The sequence below is a fragment of the Tigriopus californicus genome, chromosome 6 (genome assembly GCF_007210705.1).
Source record: "Tigriopus californicus strain San Diego chromosome 6, Tcal_SD_v2.1, whole genome shotgun sequence".
Taxonomy (NCBI): domain Eukaryota; kingdom Metazoa; phylum Arthropoda; class Copepoda; order Harpacticoida; family Harpacticidae; genus Tigriopus; species Tigriopus californicus.
This window is the reverse complement of record NC_081445.1, coordinates 14729163-14744159: the sequence shown is the minus strand read 5'-3', so window position 1 is coordinate 14744159 and position 14997 is coordinate 14729163. Positions and strand designations below refer to the sequence as shown.

Here is a 14997-nt window from a genome sequence, read left to right as displayed (position 1 = left end):
TTGACGATGAAAGATGACAGGCTCTTTTGTGTGCCTTACGGTATTTTGAACATGCCAGGGGGATCCTCAGAATGTCACGAACCTTTACGTTTTAATTAAGCTTATTATCACAGAGGAGAAACTCCCAAGAGGTCGCTTTTGAAAGCCTGAAGTTCAAATAAGAAATTCCGCTGAAAGTTCACATGAAGAACAGAGCTTGAGGGCGGTTCATTCCAGAATTCGTTTCTCAATGAGCCAATACCGTGTTTCGAGGTTTGAAACACAGCATGTGTTCCCCACTAAATGTGAGAGAAAAAAGGTCCCCGAGTATTACCATTTTCCAATTAGCTAAAGTAGGTGCGGGTACGTTTATTCGTATGTGCGATCCATAAATGCCAAGGAGGCGTTTACTTGACAAAAAGTCGGCCTTGAGCACAGCAACGGGGGTGTTAAATATTCAAAAAGGGAAGCCATTATATTGAGATTTGCACTCTTTTCTTTCCCCTCATGCCGAGGTGGTTCCTCGAATGCAAATTTGATCGCGAAAGCCCTTGGACGAGAATCGTGTTATTCCAGAATTTAGAATTCGTCAGTCTCCTGATTTATGATGACACGTCTTGTTATTGTCACTCCGAATGAATATTCTCCAACTAACGAGAGACTTTCCTTCCTCCGACAAGGGAACAAGAAACAAGAAATGAGGCTCCTCTAATCCACACACCAAACCAAATTCGACGTTCAAAGAGGAAGGCCATGGATCAAAAGAGCCAAAACAAGGCTGTGTCCATTCTGCCTTTGAACAAGGAGCAAGACATGAGACATGACGCACTTCAACCATGGGACTGGCTTTGAGGGATTCTTTGAATGAAAGACATCGAAGGTCAATGTTTCTGGTTACAAGAGATGTGACCGAATGAAACAGCCTTCGTGAGTGTCATTCCGCGTAATGCCTCCAAAATAGAGAGCGTGAATGCGAAATGCTAAAGCCGGCATGTGGTTTCGGTCTGATTTATGACCTTATTTGACTACTTCAGAATAGTTGTTGCTTCGTACATCGCAATGTTGACAAGAAGTTTGGAAAGTCGCTTCTCCTACAAGTTCCACAAGTACGCGTTCTACGTATACTGTACGTGTGACCACGTTCGTGTCCAGACGTCGAATTAATGAAAGACCGCTGGTTTGGTGTTTGAAAGGTCCATGGAAAAGGCTCTTTGAAATCGATAAACAGCTAACAGTGAGAGAAATGCAGGCCTATCGCCATGATTCCTGAACCTCAATTAAACGCCAAAATGTCATATGTTGGTCGCCCAAAGTAATGGGATAATTGAATAATCAATTAAGCTGCTCCTGTCGTCCAATCGATCTTGCTCGCCAAATGTAAATACGTACATCTACAATATTTGGGGCACTCGCCGTTCAACGGCTTTAGTCGTATGACTTCCAGGACCTAAAGGCTGGTTTTGTGTTTGTCTGTGTTTATGTATGTAAGTTTATCGATTACACAGAGGACTCGAGACGAAAAAGTCCGCCCTAAATTGCTTCCCACACGCGCCTCAATAACGGCCTTCAATGAAGTTGACACCTTTTCTTAGCGAGATTAATAGACTTGAAAGCAAAAAGTCATCTTACCCTCGGTCTTTTCAAGCTAAATTCAATGGGTACAGAGATTCATTCCCCCTTACCTGGAACAGAAAGTGCTCGGAAATTAGAACGGCTTTTGAATTACATGTTGCCGCCAAATAATGAAAAATACATATTCTGCTTTTTGCACTCTGGATCCTCTATAAGTTTGTCTATATTCAATTACATTCTGACGGTATGGAAGTTTTGAAAATACTTGGAAACTTTAAATACCGGATGAGCAATATGTGGAGGCTTTCTGAACAGAAAGTAACAAGCAAAAAGTGAATCCCAAGGTAGGAGAGTATGGAAAAAGAGTTCAATAAAGTTGGCGAAACACGACAACCAAGAGCATCATCAAGAAAGTAATCCGAGCCATCAGAGAACTTCAATTCTAGCGGAGGACGCATTAAAGGCTTCAAAGTACGTTTTCTATGTTGTTTTCTTCTATGAATTTTTCCTTTTCCTGGACTTACCTTCTTTTTGGGGGGGCGCCTCTAATTATCAAACGAGTTCAAGTTTCAAACATACCACAGCTTGATTTATGTTATTTGTAATCATGTTTTATTTGTGCCATAACTCCAATTTTTGTAATTCAATATGATTTAATAGTACCATCCAATACACATATACGCTTATTCCCTTAAAACATCTTTATCGCTAGTCCGATATTTGATATACATTTTGCCTTTGCTTTTGAAAATTGAGAGTAAACATAAAGCACTAAATAACATCTCCAATTGCTGCCAGATGCCAATTGTTAGGCACATAATAAAGCCCAACAAAACAAAATCGGCCTTGACACAATACTGTTTTTTTGCACTTTTTTCAGTCCGATCCCTTACCTTGTTCTTGAGATCAAATCCAGACTTTTTTCCAGTTTTTATGTTCTTCTCTTGAGGTCTTTTGGGCAATGTTATTAAACGGCAGTGTTAAGAACAAGGTGAGTTCATTCAACGTGTTCGCCTCGTTCTCGCGTCAACATCTGTATCAAATCACTGAGCGGTCCACAGAGTCCCCAAAACTAATTCCGTTTTTTGGGGAACATACTTTTCCCTGCCTGTGATTTTGCCGTGCTCTTCTTCTGCCTCGTTTTTGGCGAGTCTTTGGCACGATATGTGTGAGTTTGACGAGCTCGCTCTGGCGTGGCACAATTAGGATATGTTTAGGGTCACTGAAGCAAATAGATCCAATGAGAGATATGTCGCTCGAGTCTGATTGAATTTGTTGATGAGGAGAGAGACGTGACTGACTGACTATCCGTTTCTTTCTTTCGCTTTTCACTCGTATTCGTGGTCGTTCTCGGCTCCTGTTTGCATGTACTATTGTTGTCTCTGGCTCTTCTTCGTGTTGTGAGTGGGAGAGTGTGAGTCTCAACGAGATGTGCTGCTTTCGAAGCAAACTGATGAGGTGCACTGAAAGCAAAGAGACAGCAACTCGATTTCTTCCCTCTCTCTTTCCCCTCTCTCGTCCTCAGCCTCGTCATCTTCCAGCGACCTCGTGGCTTGGCTGGAGCCTCCTCGTCTTTCATCTTCCTCCATGGCCTCGTCCACCTTATCCACCTCCTCGGCGTTTCCCCTGGTCTCAAGTGGCCGAAAGAGGACGGAGAGAGAGCGAGCACTGCTCGTTAAGAGTCATCCCCCCCCCCCTTCCTCCCCTTTTCGTGTTCCTGTTCCAGAAGATGGAACAGCTGTGCTTCAAGATTGTCCTCAGGGTGACTATGCGGAATTTTTTGGGAGCAGTTCGGTATTTTGGAAATGGATCAGTTTAACGGCTACATGAATTGCAGCTTGGAGCTAAGAGAGAGCTATTTGGATCCTTTGTCATTTGACCCCCAAGAGTCCTCAGCAGCTCGTTCGCTCTCTGATCCATTCATGGTTGAAATGTTTTGAGGCTGAGTTTAAGCTTCGGTTCTCGAATTGATAACGTTACATCCCCCCCAAATGGCCCTCGTTTATTGGCTATTCAATTGGAAATGTATCCTGTCACAGCGAAATGATCCAGCAATTAGGTAGCAGATGAAATAATCTGATACTCTGTATTCAAGGGAGTATGGAAGGAGAAAGGAAAAGACAGCAGCTAACATTTTTTACTAGATGCCGGAAGTTGAGCTGCAAGGTTCCAAGAATGGAGTGTGGAACAAAGAGGATAGGGTAGAACTTTCCCTCACCTGATCTGTCATAGAGAGCCCTCAATGTCTGTCGGTTGGGTCAAACTGCTCATATGCATGAACAGATTTAACCCACTCTGTAATGTTTTATGTTCCCTTTTAGATGTGGATGTAAGGGTTTTTAAGGCTTCTTTGCTCTTGATGACCAATAGGAATCATTTCAAATTCATCAGATTTTTGAGTATGCTGAAAAGAAAACCGATACGAAATGGACGAAATCCAATTGGCTCTTCACCAGAAATTTGAGCCGGTTTCGCCCTGGTCACCCTGAGTCTATACCACAATTTGGGGCCACCAAGTGCCCCAACATTCCAAATTTCCCCATTGCGAGTTAAGACCCACCAAGCAAGCAAGCAAGCAAGCAAGCAAGTATGCGTGGCTGGACGGATGGAGTAGATGGAGTGGAGGACGATAAGCATTGAGTACAAACCCGACGATTGTGTTCCGCCGTCGTCGACGACTTTGTCGAGGCACTACGTACATGGGACAAGCGGAACACTCCGCGAACCTAGCGTTAAGCCTCAACAAGAGCCCAGAGGAACTGGCGGGAGAGAAGGAGAGAGAGAAAGAAAGAGGAGAATCAGCAAACTCCTCGAGTTCTTACGGACCTAGCGCTCTTTAGGGAGGGCTGGGGGCCGGTGCCCGAGGGACAACAGTGAGCTTGTTGTTGATTCTCCTTTCTCTCGTTGAATGGATCCTCAGATCTCTTCTGCCTCTTTCTCTTTTCTCTTCTGGCTGTATATCTCTTGGCTTGGCCACAACGCCTCATTCCACTCTTTTCTTTGGATACCACAGATGTTGAAGACGAGCATTACTCTATGGAGTGGTTAGGTAGGGCTCAAGTCTGTACTTAATACAATGGGAGTATAGAGTGTGTATAGCACGTGGGTAGATGAGAGAGAGCCAAAGACTAACTGTAGAGAGAAAGAGAAGTTCCGTGTCCCTGTCAAGACTCCTTCTGGACATGAACCATCATGATGTCCATTAGAGCAAGGATGGTCTTGTTTACCAAGTTATGGCCAGATCAATTTGGGACGACTAACCCACTTGGACTAGATAGATGGGACTTTCAAACTGATGTCATTGTCAAAATCCAACTGAGCTTAGGAGCTTCCATCATCAATCAAGGTAGTAACTCTGGGCTTTGAATTTAATCGGAACTCATACTTAATGGAGACCCATCAATTGGAAACGGCTGAATGATTGGAAAGCGCTACTTTCAGCTTCGACCGTATCCCGTCCAGTGTTGCTGGGTCAAAAACTATGCCTATTGTCTTCAAAGACAATGGTCAGTTCTAACACGGAGAAGTAGTTTTGCATATTTGGGCACAAATATATTTCTACATTCTCCCAAATGTTGCAAGTAACCCTAATCATAAGCTAGGCCAGTATTGTAGAGCTTCTTTGGTGATGAATGGACTCATTTGCCAGGTGAAATTGGAACTTGGGCCTTTGGTCGGATCCTGACAAATGGCTGGAAATATGTCAGTGGGAACAATTGTAAGGATTCAAATGGTCGGGCCCTTCGTCGAGCAGTCCGACAAGGATTTTCAATTCAAAGTAGACAGACATGAGCAATATTTACCATTCCGGCTTTTATCAAATCTTAATAAAAACAACAACAAGGTTTTTGACTAGATCTTCCCTATAGTGTACACGCAGTATGCACCTTGGTGATTTTCTTTAACGTGAAATGAGCTTAATAGCTAGCAATTTTGAAACTCCCCACGTATGATGGCGCTAAAACTCCAAAAAGTACGGAATAGCTCCAATGGAGAAGAACCAATAAGAGAGTCCTCCTCGGGTCCGAAAGCGTTCCATGTCAACGAGAAACTTTGAGCCAATCCAAGTTCCCCATCTCGCTATAACATTCCCAAGTCCCAACTCATTGGCATTGAGGTGAATTTTCAGTTGTTTTCTTCTTCGCACTACAAATCCATGCTTGTTATGCTCCACTTTGGGCCAGCACATTTTAGTTCAAGATAGCTGAAACTTTGTCTCGACTTTTCTTGATTTTGACAACTCCGGAGAAGAAAGGGTCACAAAATACTTCTGAGAGGTATTCTCGAAAGACCTTTAACTAATCCTAAGAGAGATGGAGCTTTTAACTTTCTGGCGAATCCACTTCATCGATTGAGAAGACCCATTTCGGAAGGAGTTGCACTCGATTCAATACCGAACCAATAAACATAAGTCCGAATGAATGTGATGGATGGGTTGTTTCCTGGTTTAAGATCACTTCAAACCTCAGATTCAAGGATGTTGGTCAGTCTGAACCTTGGTTTTTATGGTTCGTTGGATCATCAGCATTGGAAAAAAATAAACCACTAAGGTCATTTAACAACCATTACTTCCCACGCCCTGTTCGAAAACGTGGGAAGTCTCGAAAACGAAATGAACCTGTTAACCCGTTTAGAGACCAAAGATTCGGACTGGGAAAAGATCCTTTGACAGTCACATTAGACATGCCTAAGCATAAGGCATGTGCATAAATTTCAAATGCAAACCCCCATAACACTGATGAATGATTGAATTACAACAGATGCACACCAAACCATATAATTCTAATTTTAATTAGAATTACGTGTTTGTTCCCATCAGTACCGTGTACGAGTCATTTCTGAAAATGCAACCATCTTAAACGAATTGATCAGTCTTGATGAAGCTCCCGAAAAATACGCCTTCTTTCGGATGAAATAGAGTCAAAGAGAGGTATCTCCTTTTATCACCCTGAAGACGGAGCCATTTCTCGAAAGAAAACTGGAATTTGGAGCTAGCTGGCTCTTTCAATCAAGAAGCTAGGGTCCGTGGAGTCCATGAGGAGGGGGCCTCAAGGTAAGACAACAATGTTTAGACGCTTAATGGGTTACGTGAGCTTTCCAATTTATCTCTGGGGAGCACTTTGACGTCTCTTTTTGGGGTTTTCTTTGAGGTCCGTAGAACTGCATTTTTTGCTGTTGTTCCCTTTTTCCTTCCTGTCTTCCTTCCTTCCTTCCTTCCTCTTCTCTCTCTCTCTCTTTCCCGCCGCAATTGGGCTAAAGATCAAACTAATTTGATGACAAAGTGGAACGACGGACGGGCCGTGGACCAATTCCCACGCACGCGGAAGTCTATGTCAGAACTTTGTTAGAACGTGGAACAATCCACCCAAAGGCTGCCCGTACTCACTCATTAGGTGTCTACAACACTGACTGTAAAGAAGATACACTAGTATCAAAAGGAAATGGACCTTGGGATAACCTCGAGGATGGGTCCACAAATCGCTTACAATTGCATCCCAACTTGGCAAAAAAATGCGCAAACATGGCGCTTTGTTATGTTGAGGCACTTGAAAAAGTTTGAGGCGAAAATAGAAAGGCAAAAACATGAGGATTTCACCCAAGGCTCTTTCAGAATCTACAATCTATGGTAGATCGTTTGTGAAGGATGGTGTGTTTGTTCTCGTGTTCCGTTCGAATGGAACTAATAGGCCCGAACTAAACGTGGCCCAATCTGCATCGGTGCTATTTCGCCTTTTTGAAGGTGAGGAATTGTCCCTTTTTCAATTCAAAGGTATTGAATGTGAGCGAAATTTCCTCCACGTGTATGCATTCATGCATGCTTGAATGTATGCTTTGCTACACAGTCGCCAAGACGCATTAGCGTGAATGGAGTAAAGCCAAAGAAATTGGGAATCGGGGACCGAGGAATTGAGGAAGAGGAACTGGCTGGAACAATGTGGAACCAGCAAAAAAGGTGACGTCTTGACACGAACGAATGTCCTGGCAAATTTCACGTGGGATGAGTGCCAAGGTTAAGCAGCCAACGTTAAAATGACTTGTCACGCCGGGAAGAGCCAACTAACATTCCATCGGCATAAATCCAAGCCTTGCTGAGGACTCCTCGGCCGGAGCAAAAAAAAAATAAGCTGCAGTTCTGCTCTTTGAAGAGATGCATCAATGTGTCGCTTGAGGATGAGCTTCTGCTTAGTGCTCTTTTCAGTCTGGAACTGTAATCCTTTGGGATTGCTAAAAATTGAATACAATAATATAATGAATTTTATCTCTTCTCAATCTCGCTTCTACAGTTTACATAAAATGATGGAAATGAGCAAGTTTCTCACAAAAGAAAGGTTTCCCTCAACCTCAGCTCTCCCTAAATTATGTTTGCTCAAAATCAGGGGCATTCCATTTTGGAATGTCAATTGCTAGCCAAAAACGGACTCATTAACATAGGAGTCTCCTTTGACAAGCAAAGATCCTCAAACTTTCCAAGTAAAACTACGCATCAGCTCACTTCCGTTTAAAGCATAACAATGAAACACGTCCTTCAGCGCTAGACGGAACTAAACATACTCACGCAACCTTGTTGGTACTGGGAGGTCTTTTTACATTAAATAGACTTAGGGAATGAACTCAAATTAGCTTTTGCTTCTGTGAACCCCCCTGGTGACTAACTCAACCGAAAAAGAACCTTCAGCCAGCTCGGGATTGAAACTAGATTTGTGCCTTGGAAAAAATTCTGACATGTTTGTTTTTCTCTCACACGGCGATGGACGAACCTTCATCAGTGATCCCATCTCAACTGAAGCTCCGAAGGCTTTGGGACTTGGACACATTCTACAGCAGATACGAGGGGGGGGGGGACACTGTGACATTTTCTTTGATTGACAGGTTTGTCAGTTCGAGACCAAGAAAGCAAGCGACGAGAGATGGTCGAAGTTTGTCGCACGTGGAAACCTTCCCAAGTCAACTGTGCAAATACCGCTTATTAGATCTCAAGTCCATTGCCAAGCAAAGTCATGCCACGAGTTCAGATTAATTCTGCCACGACGTGCTCATACTGAAAATATAAGCGATGGAGTGAGAATCGGAGTGGACACGAGTTCTGAGCAAATTTCACTCATTCGTCACTTGATCCGAACTTTTGAGGTTGACAAGAGTCACACGAACGAGACGAAGACATCTCTTGACTCGCCCTTGAGGGGGACATTTTTAAACTTTACACAGCCTTGAGTGGATCCAGAGTCATCTTTTTCCCGGGGTTGACTCTGAAGTTTTAGTTCAATTATGAGAGCTGTCTCTTTCTATATCTTTACGTACGGTACACTAGTTGATTCGAGACTACGCATGCATGGACCTTGGAGCTTTGTAGTATTTAGGACATGCTCCCTGGAGTCCAAAATAGAGCTGGAATGGAATGAGTTTTCTTGGAAAAGATATTTCATCAAGATGATAGATTGCCTTGCGGCTCTGAATGGAACAATCTCCCGCAAACTTGAGGTCCAATACCCGAAAACAATGGATCATTCCCACGAGTGCGCGAGGTTCCTAAATTCTTCAATCAATCCCCAAATCAGATTGGAAAACGGGGAACAAGGACGAATTCCACTTCCTATAATTGCAAAAAGATCTTGTAACGTATTGCAGGAGTCTTTTGAATCATCTTTGGAGAGATTTGAGCCACTTCCAATCGATTAGAGATCCAACAGAAGCAATATTTTGTTTCTATGCGACTCACAAAAGTATCCCTCAATCAAAAGAATGCTCACTTACTTTTGCTTGTCAAAAGCCGGTAAAATGAAGCACATTTGTGAACATTTGATTGAGAAAGTGACAGTTATTGAGTATCAGCACAATGATATTTTATGATCAACATGATGAAAGCAAGCTGAAGGACCCAAAAGGCCGTAAGGAGACAAAAATCCAGATCAAATCCTTTCACCAGAATATCAACATTAACATTGGTCAAAGCCAACTTTCATCTTTCGTTGCCACGTTTTTCAAAGTTTACTTTTTTCCTGAAATACAAGATAACGAAAGAGCCAAATAGTTGTCAAGGACAAACTGCTTACTCGAAATGACATGATGCTCTAAAACTAACAAACAAAAACATATTTGAAATGTAGCACAGGTCGTCTAAACATGACATGGTTGATTGCTTTAGAATACAATTAAAAACGAGTCTCTGCAAGTAACACATAGCAATTAAGCTTAAGAGAATAAATGAACAAGCTCCTTTAAGATCAATTCTCACACAATTTTAGTACAGCTTTATGATTACATCTAATATAAAAGGCTATCAACTTTGTTGTGACATTTACTCGACTTGAACCAAAAATAAAACAAAAATGTTTTAATCGTTGCGTGTCGAAATAGTCCATAGAGTATGATTCAACTCCCAACAATCTTTTGGAGCTAGTGAACTGTAAAGAAATGTCCCTGCGCTTGCTTTCATTAAATTGATCATAAGATGCCATTGTGCTGATACTCAATAGTTTATTAATGACTTTGATGAGTTAACTTTGAGTTTTGCTTAACTTTTCCATCATTGAACCCCAACTAACCCCAACTACCACTTAGAAAAATTGGAGTTGTCCCTGATCTTTTGACGCAATTTTTCTAGGTGGTAATTGGATCAACTAAATCTGAGGTTTAATTTTGTTATCATTAATATTCAAAGCCAAGAGCGTTATTGGAAACATAAAATAAGCCATTTTTCCCAGTTCTTTCACAAAAACAAAAGACTCTTGCATCATTTGCAATGACTCATGAAGATCCAAGTCATCGAAGATTTATTGGAGCCTGATAAAAACTCGACAACTATAATCGGCCAACCGAAATGAAAATTCTGGAACTTTTCTTGAGTTTTGTGGAATGTCTAATGCAAACGAAAATGGTGAAATTGGGTCGATTGAGAAATGATTGGTTTATGCCCATTTAGGGAATATTTTCTATATATTTTTACTGACCCGTACCGTCTCTTCCTTCTTTAGCTATAAAAAATATTGGTGAAAATTGAAAAATTAGTCAAAGTAGCCAAGCTGTATCAGCTTATTCATCAAACATTTATGGGAAATTGGGCCAAAAGTGTTATTCTTACATAGGTGCATGATTGAAGAGTATGGCTTCCATTCCAAGTTGTTTTTTGACCCTGGAAAGATTTCACAAGGTCTGACTTTCCTTCATTTGAGATTTGTTTGGATGAGGAAAACCTTGACTTCCTCCAGGGAGTATGAGCAAATACAAAAACCAACCAAGGTAAAAGCAAGCAAAATGTGGAACCCTCAAGAGACTATGTTTTGTTTTCGTTCAACATAATTTCAACGTAAATAACAGTCTGGTGGCATAAAATGAAAGGTTAGATTTCCAAGAGGCTCTTACTTTGCACTTGAACAAACTTGAGGATAGCACCATCAAAAGGTTCGATAAAGCGGGTAACCTTTAAATGCGACTCCTTCTATTTCAGGAAGAAGATATTAACCCTTATCTTTATCTTTCAGCCGTCGTAAAAACTTACTTGAAATACCATCGGATAGGACCATTATTTGGGTTTATGTTAAGTTTTTAAAAGCTGAAATCACGTCAATTTTGATCCTTGGAAGTTTTTCTAATCTATATCATTATGACATATTGACTATCTTAGTATTTACAGAGCCGATTGGACTCCAAACTCGGAAAGTTCCAAGGCAATTCGGCTAGAAAAAGGTAAAGAAGGGGAAATCAAGTCCTAAATAGAGTGGAGACGAGATGTTTGACATGCTGTTAGGGTTTTGTAGTGGAGATAACGACTCCATTGAAAGTCGAAATCCTTTGTCATGGGCACATCATGTAAGCGACTTTTGTGAAAGGGAACACGACCCAAAACGAGCGGAGAAAATAAATAAACAAGTCGAGCTTGAATCCCCACGGTGGCTCCAAAGAAGGAAAAGAGAGTTTGTCGACCCAAAATGAGGAAAAATCATTTGAGCCATTACTTGGCCATGGATATACAACATTGAAATTCGTTTGAAACCAGCTTCTTTTCAATCGTTCCAAGGACACCAAACTTTTTTTTAAAAGTTTTTTTACGATATTTAGTTTGTAAAAAATGGTACTTTTAACCAATTCATTGCGACAAACAGACGACTATTTAGGAAATATTTGTTTTGAAGGATAGTATTCATTAAGTCCCATTTGAGTAAGTTGAATCTCTCACGACATATTTAGGAGCTTGAATGTCATCTATAACTTCATTTCCAGGGGTTGGGTCCACTGTGCGATCTTCCCACATGCTCTGTTATACCTGCGTATATGGGTACTGCAGTAAAAGTAGCCTGGGCACCTCGAGCATTTTCAGGTGAAATGAGTGTGAAATCAAGACCCAATGCAAAAAGTCATCTGTCAATTCAAGTGCTCCCCTCCCGAATTCGAATGTCAATGACGTTAGGTGGACCCATGACAGTTTTCCGTGCTCTAATCATGCGCCCAGAAATTAGAGCTGTCCAATAGCGGGAGTAGAGCGCGCATTCCTGGGTTTGCCACACGGCTCTTGTTCCCAGCGCACCAGAATATTATCTTACCTGTAAAAGAGCGTGAGGAAACTAAGACAGGGCTTCAATTTGAGTGAGCCTCCAAGGGCCTCCTTTTTCTTTTATGTACGCACGTATGCAAGTAAATAAAAAGAAAACAACGCGCTAAATGGTTCATTAAAACCTGGTTTGAAAGAGTAGCATCTGTGTCCTACTTATCTTTTTCCAATTTCAAACTGGATGGTTCGATAGCTCAAGGCGTTTCGTATTTGGTTGGAGGGAACGACGGAACGAACTTCGAACGCCATTCCAACAAATGGGATCCCTTCGGCCTCTTGAGGGGTTGGTTGATGTCTGTCTACCTGGATCCTGCTGGCTGTGGAACTCGCATGGAATGCTCATTTCAGCTTTTATGGGATTTTTGCACCTTCTTCTCTTTTTTTTTGAACTCAAATTGAACGGAGATCCATTTTCAAATAACGGATTTAGAATATGTCATGTGTGATGGGTATTTGCATTTGAAAATGGGAACATGTGGAACCAAGGGGATGAAAAAGTTCCCAAAAGTTGTGCGACGACAGATCTTGATGAATTCGTCAGAGAAGACAAATACAAATGGTAGGAAAGATTGGTAACTGAAGGGAACATGTGATATTACCAAAACGTGCCCAATTTACAGGACAATGTCTGGCGATTTTTCAAATTGGGTTTCGTGACCTTCTTTGTATTTCAATATAATGTGTCCCTTTGAATGGCAAAGCCAAAATAAAGCGTCCAAAAGTAAAACGGATCAGTTATTACTTAAGTTTTGGTTGAAAAGTTCAGCGCCCATTTTCCTAAACATACAATCCCAAGTCTTGTGAAACGCATTTAAACCGCAAGAGTTATAATTTGTATTGATCTTCCTTCGTATCTACTTGGTTATTCAATCTAAAAAAAAAGCTATTTCTTAAACTGTTAATGAGAGACTCCAGAGGTTTCTCTGGTTCAAAGCGATGATTAGTCTGAGTCAATACATGTAATAGTTCAAGGTCATTTGTACCGAACCACAGCAATGTATATAGTTTTCCTGTTCGAAAGCAGAATACCCGAAATTACGTCTTGATCCACGAAATGTGATATGTCTGTCTTGAGGTGGTGTCGAAGGAAAACAAAGGGCGAAAGAAAATTGCGTCAAGAGTCCAGATTAGAAATGCATTCGGTCGAGGTTTGTTTGGCTTACTACTTTGATGCGTCAAAACTTGGAATCGTCTTCCCCAAAAACGCAAGAAGCAATGTTGATATAACATTTGATTTTTTACGCTCTCCCCGCTCTCTGCGTCCTTCCAAGTACAGTATGAGAGGGTGCCAAGAACATGTGGAATCTGGTGTTAAAGTCGATCAAGAACATCTGGAACCTGAAGTTGTTTCCCGCCAACTCGCCGATCATTGGGATCTATCTCAACTCGTGTATTTGCCATTTTATCGCCTTGTTCATCATGTTCCCCGGCACAGTTTTTTTGCTTCTTATCTTCCCACTCGCTTGTATGTGAGGATGAAAAATAATCGTTTTGACATTTGCGAATTGGCTAGTAAGTCCGGCCATTGCGAAATTATCTTTCATGCTCACTCTTCTCTTTTTTCTTCCAGAAATCATTCTCAAATGTTGCGGTCCACGCGGAAAATATCCCGCTGTGGCTTCAAGAGATTCGATCCAAGACGTGGACTAATGTGTCCAAGAATCGGAGTTTAAGCAGTGTTCTACTTGCTAAGGTGAGGACTGTCAAGCTCCAGGTGATTTATCACACTACAAGGTAGAAGGTAAGCTATCTAATATCTAAAATCAAGATGCTTTCCATCTGCTGCACATGCCTTGAGGCGGACGGGCAAGTCGGAGAAATCTTCTTCCTGGGGACATTACTTTCTTGTGCTATAACAGATTTGGCACTTTATTCCTCAACAGGAACGACAAAATTTGCCTCTATCGGGGACGTAAGGGCGCTTGGAATTCCAAATTTCACGTAAATGGCCTGAGTTTGAGATACTTCGATGCTGTTGGCGCCAGAGAGATGCAAGAGTGGGCTCTCTGGACCAATATACGTAAAGGACGAAAGTTGTTTTCAAGATGTTGATTTATGGATCAGGAGAGGGCATAAGAAGTATTGCTTTTAATCATCAAGGGACATTTAAAAATGCAAATAAAAACAGTTGATTACATTTGTTTTGAGATTTATTATTCATCTTTTGATTCACATTGAAGCAATCATTTATTCCCATGTTTTGGTGCTTCATTGAACAAAATCAAGTAATTTCAATGGCTAGAAATGCATTTTTCACATACTGACTTTTAATTGACAAAGTAATTTTTCTTTCACTTTCAAGCCAGCCTCAAATATTGTTCCAATTTGATTGTTGTTGCACTTGTTAAGACCAATGACATGAGTTACTCTTTTTCTGATGTGGACTTTCATGAGCCCTATCATTGATGACAGCACGTTTTGAGCCTTTAATGAAAATAATATATTACTCCTATTAGATGATGAAGGTAAGGACATTGAGCAAGTCTCATCTATGAAGGATTTAGATGCAGTCCTCCAAGATAATGGAAAGTTCGATGAGCATATCCAGTTGAAAGTTGGTAAAACTTTTCAAACATGTGGTTGGATATATCTCACGTTTAAGTCCAGAGATAGTATCATGATGCTGACTCTGTACAAGTCAATTGTCCAGCCACATCTTGAATATGCTTCGCCCATTTGGGCTCCAATTAGTTCAGTAGGTTTGCAAAAGCTCGACCAAGTCCAAAGATGTTTTACTAGGAACATTGAGGATATAAGAGAGCTCTCGTATTGGGAGAGGTTAGAAAGGCTGGGATTGTACAGTATTCAGAGAAGGTACGAAAGGTGTTTGATATTGTACGTTTTCAAAAGCATTCATGAGCTTTGTCCCAACCCAGGATTTAGGGTCAATTGTAGTGACC

The 14997-nt window shown here is 41.3% G+C and overlaps 1 protein-coding gene across 5 annotated transcripts in view; it reads right to left on the bottom strand.

The window, feature by feature from the left end:
• Positions 1–14997, bottom strand: part of LOC131881878 (heterogeneous nuclear ribonucleoprotein L-like) — a 56300-nt gene that overhangs the window by 17308 nt on the left and 23995 nt on the right. For 4 of the 5 annotated variants that reach the window (XR_009373409.1, XR_009373410.1, XM_059228871.1 and 1 more), the window contains exon 1: positions 2445–3324. The exons of the other annotated variant lie outside the window; for it this stretch is intronic. The gene's annotated coding sequence lies outside the window, so the exon portion shown is untranslated. Of the gene's footprint in view, positions 1–2444; positions 3325–14997 lie in introns of those variants that run through there. 5 annotated transcript variants of the gene reach the window in all.